Here is a 12979-nt window from a genome sequence, read left to right on the forward strand (position 1 = left end):
CAGCAGAGAGCTCCCGTCTCGCCTTCTTCATGCCTATGCCACCGTGCAGCTGTCCATTCTTTAATAATGGCAAAAACAAAAACCTATTCAAAACAATGTATCTTCTCGTGAACGGTCGGTTGGTCGATACAGGACGACCGATTGTCATGGCATGTATCTATGTTGGCTTTGCATCACCCCCCTCCCCCCACCACCACCCATCGGCAGGAGAATTACACATAGTAGTGCTAGGAAAGAAAGGTCCTAAGCCACAACACCATGTGATGCACTTCCATCTGAACAAAGCCATTGGCTTGGGCCCTGTTGTCGAAGAGGTGGCTCAAATCCACCATCAATCACATCAGATTAGAGGGTTAGGTGCACATCAGATGGGAAGAATTGGTGATGGCTACTGGCACCGGTTTCACGGCCTCGATCTTGAGAGACATGTGGACGATGTCCTCCTCTCCCAAGACCAACCTCTTCCACTTCCTACCAACATCGACAAAAGTAGTACCAGCACCTGGAGCAGCACTAGTACCAGCACCAATAAAAGGAGCCTGCTGATAGTGGTAGTCAACAACGACAGTCACAGAATCCTGCATGTCAAAGTAGTCAGGGCAAGGTCTAACGAGAGGCTCACTGGAGCCCATGGAATACCTACCGGTGACGGGCCAAAGGATAAGATATATTGTATCTAGGTGTAGTTGGTAATTGGCTTGTTAAGGTACTCGACTTTCCGGGGTGAGCCTAGCTAAGACATGGGATATACAATAGGTTAACTGTGGCAGGTTAAAGATAAGGTTATTGTGATAGCTTATGAACTATCTCAGGTAAGTACCGATGCATGCCTTTGTAGTTTTTGTCCTCCAGGATAATGGTATGAGTATCCTCATCCCAGCCGGCACTACTATGGTCTCTTAACTTTGATACATGAGCCCACCTGGCTCTCCATTTATGCAGGTGGTTGTACACCTGCTGTGAGGACACCTTCCAAATTGCAGCATACTTTACCTTATGTTTTGGCATTAGTAGCAATATGATTTTAGCATTTTACTGCGCTTGTGCGCACCTTTTGTGCTTGTTTTAGCAGGATCCCAGGACTCATTTGGAAAGGAGACTTAGGGCGCCTTTTTTCGAGGATAAATAGGCAAATTAAAGGACAGCAAAAATCTCCATAATAATTATTCACTCACCTGGGTGAAAGAGCCTCATGAGGAGAAGCTCTAGGGAGTTTAACGAGCACCGATACGGGCAGAGCCCGCCCGTATCGATGCTCGTATGGCTTGTCGGTGGGTTCGCTCCTTCAAATAGTTCCGCCTCATGAAAACGGATGAGAGATCCAGAGACACCAGAATTTGCACAAACCTCAATTCCGAAAGGGAGTTGGAGGGGAAACAAGCACGTGGGCATCGATACTTGAAAACTACGAAAACCTTTGGAGGATTGGACATCACCTTCGCCATTACAGCAGCATCTCCATCACCATCACCATTTTTCACCTCATTCCTTCATCCATCTTGTTGTAATCTCTAAACTTATTGTGGATTTATACAAGGATTCATGTATTAATTGCACCTCCATTCATATCATTAAGATGATGTTCATTTCCTCTATGTGTGAGTAGTTTCCACTGTTCTTGGGGAGTTATGGGAAAACCCTAGCTACATGATTTCTTGAATAAAGATATTTTGTATTTTTCATTCATGAATGTATTTATTAGTTAGAGAGTGGTTTTGCTACCCACATGGGTAGCTACGCATGTGCAGGCTGCCGTTAGATCCACGTGGAGATTCGTACTGGTTGGCTTGCACTTTGACCGTGTCCCGGCGCCGCATACAGTAACTTGAAAAGGTAATTCCGTGTCATCCCATCGCTCCGCTAATCCCCTAAGGCTGGTCATAGTGGGGAGTAACTTAGACTAGTAACATATGTCATGTTACTAGTCTAGGTTACTACCTTCATATTGAGTAGTAACTTATATGTGGTGTCATGTATTGTGTTATTTATTATGTTGTAGACTCATTTTGCTTTGGGGTGTGTGATGTTATGGTAACATAGCTAGTTAGCACCTCACTCTCTTTCTTCATTTATTGGCATGCCATGTCACCAAAATGCTTTGAGATGTGTGATGTTACTAGCTATGTTACTCCCACTATGAGCAGTCTAAGCTCCTGCGTTGAACGTGAACAGTGCCAGGCACCGGAGCGCCACGGCCAAAACCTCGTCCTTCGATTCCGTCCGCGACCAGCTAGCGCGCCCCACGAGACGTCGCCGCCGCGTCGGCCTGCAAACCGCCGCACCCGCACTTGCCATGCGAGCCGCCGCACCCGCCATTGACTAGTAGGTGGGTGGGTAGATGCGCTGTTGCGGCTGCGCTGAAGACGAAATTAAGCCGCGCCGATGGATAGAACATGTTCTTCCCAATTTCGTTCATGACAGTGATGCTCGCGTCGATGTGCTGCAGTGGGTGCCAACGTGGTGTTGTGCACGCTCACGCGGGCATGAATGGCTAGTTCGATTTGGGAGAACCGGGAATCAGCTGAGCCCGTCCTCGCGTCTTTCTTATTCGATTAAGTGGGAGAATCGCTCGAGCTCCTCTACCTGGAGAGGATCTGGAGGAATGGCGTCCTGCGAGCGAAGGCGGCGGCGCTCTAATAATTGTCCGGCGGGGTTGTGATACGTCTCCGACGTATCGATAATTTCTTATGTTCCATGCCACATTATTGATGATATCTACATGTTTTATGCATACTTCATGTCATATTTATGCATTTTCCGGCACTAACCTATTAACGAGATGCCGAAGAGCCAGTTGCTATTTTCTGCTGTTTTTGGTTTCAGAAATCCTCGTAAGGAAATATTCTCGGAATTGGACGAAATCAACGCCAAGGGGCCTATTTTTCCACGAAGCTTCCAGAAGACCGAAAGGGAAACGGAGTGAGGCGACGAGGCGGCGACACGCCAGGGCGGCGCGGCCTGATACGTCTCCGACGTATCGATAATTTCTTATGTTCTATGCCATATTATTGATGATACCTACATGTTTTATGCACACTTTATGTCATATTCGTGCATTTTCTGGAACTAACCTATTAACAAGATGTCGAAGTGCCGATTCGTTGTTCTGCTGTTTTTGGTTTCGAAATCCTAGTAACGAAATATTCTCGGAATCGGACGAAATCAAGACCCGGGGTCCTATTTTTCCCGGAGCCTTCCGGAACACCCGAGAGCCGCCGAGGAAGCCACCGGGGGCCCCACACCACACCTGGCGCGGCCGGAGGGGGCCGCGCCGCCCTATGGTGTGGGCCCCCGAGCCCCCTCCGAGGCTGCCCTTCCGCCTATTTAAAGCCTCCGTCGCGAAAACCCCGATACGAAGAACCACGATACGGAAAACCTTCCGGAGCCGCCGCCATCGCGAAGCCAAGATCCGGGGGACGGGAGTCTTCGTTCGGCACGCTGCCGGAGCGGGGAAGTGCCCCGGAAGGCTTCTCCATCGACACCGCTGCCATCTCCACCGCCATCTTCATCACCGCTGCTTGCTCCCATGAGGAGGAGTAGTTCTCCATCGAGGCTCGGGGCTGTACCGGTAGCTATGTGGTTCATCTCTCTCCTATGTACTTCAATACAATAATCTCATGAGCTGCCTTACATGATTGAGATTCATATGATGATGCTTGTAATCTAGATGTCACTATGCTAGTCAAGTGAGTTTTACTTATGTGATCTCCGGAGACTCCTTGTCCCACGTGTGTAAAGGTGACAGTGTGTGCACCGTGTGGGTCTCTTAGGCTATATTTCACAAAATACTTACTCACTGTTATGAATGGCGTAGTGAAGTGCTTATTTATATCTCTTTATGATTGCAATGTGTTTTGTATCACAATCTATCTATGTGCTACTCTAGCAATGTTATTAAAGTAGTTTTATTCCTCCTGCACGGTGTAATGGTGACAGTGTGTGCATCGCGTGTTAGTACTTGGCGTATGCTATGATTATGATCTCTTGTAGATTATGAAGTTAACTATTGCTATGATGGTATTGATGTGATCTATTCCTCCTACATAGCATGAAGGTGACGATGTGCATGCTATGTTAGTACTTGGTTTAGTCGAATTGATCTTTCTTGCACTCTAAGGTTATTTAAATATGAACATTGAATTGTGGAGCTTGTTAACTCCAGGCATTGAGGGTTCGTGTAATCCTACGCAATGTGTTCATCATCCAACAAGAGTGTAGAGTATGCATTTATCTATTCCGTTATGTGATCAAAGTTGAGAGTGTCCACTAGTGAAAGTCTAATCCCTAGGCCTTGTTCCTAAATACTACTATCGTTGCTTGTTTACTGTTTTACTGCGTTACTACTGCTGCGTTACTACTGCTGAGTTACTACTGCTTGTTTACTGTCCTGGGCAAAGCACTTTTCTGGTACCGTTGCTACTACTTATTCATACCACATGTATTTCACTATCTCTTCGCCGAACTAGTGCACCTATTAGGTGTGTTGGGGACACAAGGGACTTCTTGCTTTGTGGTTGCAGGGTTGCATGAGAGGGATATCTTTGACCTCTTCCTCCCTGAGATCGATAAACCTTGGGTGATCCACTTAAGGTAAACTTGATGCTGTTCTACAAACCTCTGCTCTTGGAGTCCCAACACTGTCTACAAGAATAGAAGCTCCCGTAGACATCACGGCCCACCTCCTGGCCGCGCGGCCCTGTTGTGTGGGCCCCTCGCGTCGCCTCCTGACCTGCCCTTCCGCCTACATATAGTTTTCGTCGCGAAACCCCCAGTACCGAGAGCCACGATACGGAAAACCTTCCAGAGACGCCGCCGCCGCCAATCCCATCTCGGGGGATTCAGGAGATCGCCTCCGGCACCCCGCCGGAGAGGGGAATCATCTCCCGGAGGACTCTTCACCGCCATGGTCGCCTCCGGAGTGATGAGTGAGTAGTTCACCCCCGGACTATGGGTCCATAGCGGTAGCTAGAAGGTCGTCTTCTCCTTATGTGCTTCATTGTCGGATCTTGTGAGCTGCCTAACATGATCAAGATCATCTATCCGTAATGCTATATGTTGTGTTTGTTGGGATCCGATGGATAGAGAATACTATGTTATGTTGATTATCAATCTATTACCTATGTGTTGTTTATGATCTTGCATGCTCTCCGTTATTAGTAGAGGCTCTGGCCAAGTTTTTACTCTTAACTCCAAGAGGGAGTATTTATGCTCGATAGTGGGTTCATGTCTCCATTAAATGCGGGACGAGTGACGGAAAGTTCTAAGGTTGTGGATGTGCTTGTTGTCACTAGGGATAAAACATTGATGCTATGTCCGAGGATGTAGTTATTGATTACATTACGCACCATACTTAATGCAATTGTCCATTGTTTGCAACTTAATCCTGGAAGGGGTTCGGATGATAACTCTGAAGGTGGACTTTTTAGGCATAGATGCATGCTTGGATAGCGGTCTATGTACTTTGTCGTAATGCCCAATTAAATCTCACTATACTCATCATATCATGTATGTGCATGGTCATGCCCTCTCTATTTGTCAATTGCCCAAGCTGTAATTTGTTCACCCAACATGCTATTTATCTTATGGGAGAGACACCTCTAGTGAACTGTGGACCCCGGTCCATTCTTTTACATCGAATACAATCTACTGCAATACTTGTTCTACTATTTTCTGCAAACAATCATCATCCACACTATACATCTAATCCTTTGTTACTGACAAGCTTGGTGAGATTGACAACCTCACTGTTTCGCTGGGTCAAAGTACTTTGGTTGTGTTGTGCAGGTTCCACGTTGGCGCCGGAATCCCTGGTGTTGCGCCGCACTACATCCCGCCGCCATCAACCTTCGACGTGCTTCTTGGCTCCTCCTGGTTCGATAAACCTTGGTTTCTTTCTGAGGGAAAACTTGCTACTGTACGCATCACACCTTCCTCTTGGGGTTCCCAACGGACGTGTCGACTGCACGCATCAAGCTCTTTTTCTTGCGCCGTTGCCGGGGAGATCAAGACACGCTGCAAGGGGAGTCTCCACAATCCAATCTCTTTACTTTGTTTTTGTCTTGCTTTATTTTATTTACTTTTGATTTGCTGCATTATATCAAAACACAAAAAAAAATTAGTTGCTAGCTTTACTTTATTTACTGTCTTGCACTCTATATATCAAAAACACAAAAAAATTAGTTACTTGCATTTTACTTTTGTTACCATGTCTAGTTCTACACCTGTTACTTCTTCACCTGAGGAATTATTCTTCACTTTTAAACAAGGGGATGAGGAGAGTTTTAAAGATGCTTGGTCCAGAATTTTTACTTCTTATCGTAAAGCTGAACCTTAAATGACTCTAAGTTTGCTTCTTAGTAATTTTTATTTTGGTCTTATGATTCGCTATAGATATGCCCTGGATGCTCTAGTGGGAGGAGATTTCCTTCATTGCAATGGGGATCAAGCTTTTAATGCCATAAAGAAGTTGGTTGCATCACATGATTCAGCTAATAACTTTGATTCAGCACTTATTAGCATTTATAATAGATTAAACACTCTTGAGACAAGTGCGTCTTGCTTGAATGAAAATTATAGATATGTTCGTAACCGTCTTGATCAAGTTTTAGTGAACTCTGAACCTTCATTATGGGATCCTACTATTAAAATTGTTATCGGTGACCAAACTCTTCATGCCAATTGTGATATTATGTCTGAATTTTGCCTAATGCCTAAGAGTATTCATGAATCTTTGAAACTTTGGGGATTTGTTGAAGGGGGAGAAGGAATAACCCTTATTGATAACTCTGTCATAATTCCTAAAGGAATAGCTTCGGGTGTGCATACAACCGTTCTTGGGAGAACAATATCTATTGATTATCTTGTTATTGAATGTGCAGGAACAGGACAAATCACACTCGGAAGATCCCTGCTGAAACTATTGGGAGCAGTCATAGACATGGGAGAAGGCACCCTAAAATTCACTTCTACACCCGGGGGTAGACATATATTCCCTAAGTCAAAGAGTAAGAAAAAGAACAAGAAAGGTAAGGGTAAAGCCCAAGGTAATGTCGATGCATCATCTCTTGATAATACTTGATATACACTTTACGCGCCTAGGCTGAAAGGCGTTAAAGAAAAGCGCTTATGGGAGACAACCCATGTTTTTACTACAGTACTTTTATTTTATATTTGAGTCTTGGAAGTTGTTTACTACTGTAGCAACCTCTCCTTATCTTAGTTTTATGCATTGTTGTGCCAAGTAAAGTCGTTGATAGTAAGGTTCATACTAGATTTGGATTACTGCGCAGAAACAGATTTCTTTGCTGTCACGAATTTCGACCTGCCTCTCGGTAGACAGCTCAGAAAATTATGCCAATTTACGTGAGTGATCCTCAGATATGTACGCAACGTTCATTCAATTTGAGCATTTTCATTTGAGCAAGTCTGGTGCCTCAATAAAATCCATCTTTACGGACTGTTCTGTTTTGACAGATTCTGCCTTTTATTTCGCATTGCCTCTTTTGCTATGACGGATGAATTTCTTTGTTCCATTAATGTCCAGTAGCTTTGTGCAATGTCCAGAAGTGTTAAGAATGATTATGTCACCTCTGAACATGTGAATTTTTATTATGCACTAACCCTCTAATGAGTTGTTTCGAGTTTGGTGTGGAGGAAGTTTTCAAGGATCAAGAGAGGGAGATGATACAATATGATCAAGGAGAGTGAAAGCTCTAAGCTTGGGGATGCCCCGGTGGTTCACCCCTGCATATTTTAAGAAGACTCAAGAGTCTAAGCTTGGGGATTCCCAAGGCATCCCCTTCTTCATCGACAACATTATCAGGTTCCTCCCCTGAAACTATGTTTTTATTCCATCACATCTTATGTGCTTTGCTTGGAGCGTCAGTTTGTTTTTGTTTTTGTTTTGTTTGAATAAAATGGATCCTAGCATTCATTGTGTGGGAGAGAGACACGCTCCGCTGTTGCATATGGATAAATATGTCCTTAGGCTTTACTCATAGTATTCATGGCGAAGGTTGAATCTTCTTCGTTAAATTGTTATATGGTTGGAATCGGGAAATGCTACATGTAGTAATTCTAAAATTTCTTGAATAATTTGATACTTGGCAATTGTTGTGCTCATGTTTAAGCTCTTGCATCATATACTTTGCACCCATTAATGAAGAAATACAAAGAGCTTGCTAAAATTTGGTTTGCATATTTGGTCTCTCTAAAGTCTAGATAATTTCTAGTATTGAGTTTGAACAACAAGGAAGACGGTGTAGAGTCTTATAATGTTTACAATATGTCTTTTATGTGAGTTTTGCTGCACCTGTTCATCCTTGTGTTTGTTTCAAATAACTTTGCTAGCCTAAACCTTGTATCGAGAGGGAATACTTCTCATGCATCCAAAATCCTTGAGCCAACCACTATGCCATTTGTGTCCACCATACCTACCTACTACATGGTATTTCTCAGCCATTCCAAAGTAAATTGATTGAGTGCTACCTTTAAAATTTCCATCCTTTACCTTTGCAATATATAGCTCATGGGACAAATAGCTTAAAAACTATTGTGGTATTGAATATGTACTTATGCACTTTATCTCTTATTAAGTTGCTTGTTGTGCGATAACCATGTTCCTGGGGACGCCATCAACTACTCTTTGTTTAATATCATGTGAGTTGCTATGCATGTTCGTCTTGTCTGAAGTAAGGGAGATTTACCACTCATTTAATGGTTAGAGCATGCATAATGTTAGAGAAGAACATTGGGCCGCTAACTAAAGCCATGAATCATGGTGGAAGTTTCGAGTTTTGGACATATATCCTCAATCTCATATGAGAACATTAATTGTTGCTACATGCTTATGCATTAAAGAGGAGTCCATTATATGTTGTCTATGTTGTCCCGGTATGGATGTCTAAGTTGAGAATAATCAAAAGCGAGAAATCCAATGCGAACTTTCTCCTTAGACCTTTGTACAGGCGGCATAGAGGTACCCCTTTGTGACACTTGGTTAAAACATGTGTATTGCGATGATAATCCCGGTAATCCGAGCTAATTAGGACAAGGTGCGGGCACTATTAGTATACTATGCATGAGGCTTGCAACTTGTATATATAATTTACATGATACATATGCTTTATTACTACCGTTGACAAAATTGTTTCTTGTTTTCAAAACCAAAGCTCTAGCACAAATATAGCAATCAATGCTTCCCTCTGCGAAGGGCCTTTCTTTTACTTTTATGTTGAGTCGAGTTCACCTATCTCTCTCCACCTCAAGAAGCAAACACTTGTGTGAACTGTGCATTGATTTCTACATACTTGCATATTGCACTTGTTATATTACTTTACATTGACAATATCCATGAGATATACATGTTATAAGTTGAAAGCAACCGCTGAAACTTAATCTTCCTTTATGTTGCTTCAACACCTTTACTTTGATTTATTACTTTATGAGTTAACTCTTATGCAAGACTTATTGATGCTTGTCTTGAAAGTACTATTCATGAAAAGTCTTTGCTTTATGATTCATTTGTTTACTCATGTCATTACCATTATTTTGATCGCTGCATTCATTACATATGCTTACAATAGTATGATCAAGGTTATGATGGCATGTCACTCCAGAAATTATCTTTGTTACCGTTTACCTGCTCGGGACGAGCAGGAACTAAGCTTGGGGATGCTGATACGTCTCAGACGTATCGATAATTTCTTATGTTCCATGCCACATTATTGATGATATCTACATGTTTTATGCATACTTTATGTCATATTTATGCATTTTCCGGCACTAACCTATTAACGAGATGCCGAAGAGCCAGTTGTTGTTTTCTGTTGTTTTTGGTTTCAGAAATCCTAGTAAGGAAATATTCTCGGAATTGGACGAAATCAACACCCAAGGGCCTATTTTTCCACGAAGCTTCCAGAAGACCGAAAGGGAAACGAAGTGAGGCGACGAGGCGGCGACACGCCAGGGCGGCGCGGCCCACCTCCTGGCCGCGCGGCCCTGTTGTGCGGGCCCCTCGCGTCGCCTCCTGACCTGCCCTTTCGCCTACATATAGTCTTCATCACGAAACCCCTAGTACCGAGAGCCACGATACGGAAAACCTTCCAGAGACGCCGCCGCCGCCAATCCCATCTCGGGGGATTCAGGAGATCGCCTCCGGCACCCTGCCGGAGAGGGGAATCATCTCCCGGAGGACTCTTCACCGCCATGGTCGCCTCCGGAGTGATGAGTGAGTAGTTCACCCCTGGACTATGGGTCCATAGCAGTAGCTAGAAGGTCGTCTTCTCCTTATGTGCTTCATTGTCGGATCTTGTGAGCTGCCTAACATGATCAAGATCATCTATCTGTAATGCTATATGTTGTGTTTGTTGGGATCCGATGGATAGAGAATACTATGTTATGTTGATTATCAATCTATTACCTATGTGTTGTTTATGATCTTGCATGCTCTCCGTTATTAGTAGAGGCTCCGGCCAAGTTTTTACTCTTAACTCCAAGAGGGAGTATTTATGCTCGATAGTGGGTTCATGCCTCCATTAAATGCGGGACGGTGACGGAAAGTTCTAAGGTTGTGGATGTGCTTGTTGCCACTAGGGATAAAACATTGATGCTATGTCCGAGGATGTAGTTATTGATTACATTACGCACCATACTTAATGCAATTGTGCATTGTTTGCAACTTAATACCGGAAGGGGTTCGGATGATAACTCGAAGGTGGACTTTTTAGGCATAGATGCATGCTGGATAGCGGTCTATGTACTTTGTCGTAATGCCCAATTAAATCTCACTATACTCATCATATCATGTATGTGCATGGTCATGCCCTCTCTATTTGTCAATTGCCCAAGCCGTAATTTGTTCACCCAACATGCTATTTATCTTATGGGAGAGACACCTCTAGTGAGCTCGTGGACCCGGTCCATTCTTTTACATCGAATACAATCTCTTGCAATACTTGTTCTACTATTTTCCGCAAACAATCATCATCCACACTATACATCTAATCCTTTGTTACAGACAAGCCGGTGAGATTGACAACCTCAACTGTTTCATTTGGGTCAAAGTACTTTGGTTGTGTTGTGCGGGTTCCACGTTGGCGTCGGAATCCCTGGTGTTGCGCCGCACTACATCCCGCCGCCATCAACCTTCGACGTGCTTCTTGGCTCCTCCTGGTTCGATAAACCTTGGTTTCTTTCTGAGGGAAAACTTGCTACTGTACGCATCACACCTTCCTCTTGGGGTTCCCAACGGACGTGTCGATTGCACGCATCAAGCTCTTTTTCTGGCGCCGTTGCCTGCAGGAGATCAAGACACGCTGCAAGGGAGTCTCCACAATCCAATCTCTTTACTTTGTTTTTGTCTTGCTTTATTTTATTTACTTTTGATTTGCTGCATTATATCAAAACACACAAAAAAATTAGTTGCTAGCTTTACTTTATTCATTGTCTTGCACTCTATATATCAAAAACACAAAAAAATTAGTTACTTGCATTTTACTTTTGTTACCATGTCTAGTTCTACACCATTACTTCTTCACACGAGGAATTAGTCTTCACTTTTAAACAAGGGGATGAGGAGAGTTTTAAAGATGCTTGGTCCAGAATTTTTACTTCTTATCGTAAAGCTGAACCTTAAATGACTCTAAGTTTGCTCCTTAGTAATTTTTATTTTGGTCTTATGATTCGCTATAGATATGCCCTGGATGCTCTAGTGGGAGGAGATTTCCTTCATTGCAATGGGGATCAAGCTTTTAATGCCATAAAGAAGTTGGTTGCATCACATGATTCAGCTAATAACTTTGATTCAGCACTTATTAGCATTTATAATAGATTAAACACTCTTGAGACAAGTGCATCTTGCTTGAATGAAAATTATAGATATGTTCGTAACCGTCTTGATCAAGTTTTAGTGAACTCACGAACCTTCATTATGGGATCCTACTATTAAAATTGTTATCGGTGACCAAACTCTTCATGCCAATTGTGATATTATGTACTGAATTTTGCCTAATGCCTAAGAGTATTCATGAATCTTTGAAACTTTGGGGATTTGTTGAAGGGGAGAAGGAATAACCCTTATTGATAACTCTGTCATAATTCCTAAAGGAATAGCTGCGGGTGTGCATACAACCGTTCTTGGGAGAACAATATCTATTGATTATCTTGTTATTGAATGTGCAGAGAGCAGGGACAAATCACACTCGGAAGATCCTGCTTGAAACTATTGGGAGCAGATCATAGACATGGGAGAAGGCACCCTAAAATTCACTTCTACACCCGGGGTAGACATATATTCCCTAAGTCAAAGAGTAAGAAAAAGAACAAGAAAGGTAAGGGTAAAGCCCAAGGTAATGTCGATGCATCATCTCTTGATAATACTTGATATACACTTCTGCGCCTAGGCTGAAAGGCGTTAAAAAGCGCTTATGGGAGACAACCCATGTTTTTACTACGGTACTTTTATTTTATATTTGAGTCTTGGAAGTTGTTTACTACTGTAGCAACCTCTCCTTATCTTAGTTTTGTGCATTGTTGTGCCAAGTAAAGTCGTTGATAGTAAGGTTCATACTAGATTTGGATTACTGCGCGAAAACAGATTTCTTTGCTTTGTCACGAATTTCGACCTTGCCTCTCGGTAGACAGCTCGGAAAATTATGCCAATTTACGTGAGTGATCCTCGAGATATGTACGCAACGTTCATTCAATTTGAGCATTTTCATTTGAGCAAGTCTGGTGCCTCAATAAAATCCATCTTTACGGTACTGTTACTGTTTGATGAGATTCTGCCTTTTATTTCGCATTGCCTCTTTTGCTATGACGGATGAATTTCTTTGTTCCATTAATGTCCAGTGGCTTTGTGCAATGTCCGGAAGTGTTAAGAATGATTATGTCACCTGCGAACATGTGAATTTTTATTATGCACTAACCCTCTAATGAGTTGTTTCGAGTTTGGTGTGGAGGAAGTTTTCAAGGATCAAGA

Source organism: Lolium rigidum, chromosome 6 (assembly GCF_022539505.1).
Source record: "Lolium rigidum isolate FL_2022 chromosome 6, APGP_CSIRO_Lrig_0.1, whole genome shotgun sequence".
NCBI lineage: Eukaryota > Viridiplantae > Streptophyta > Magnoliopsida > Poales > Poaceae > Lolium > Lolium rigidum.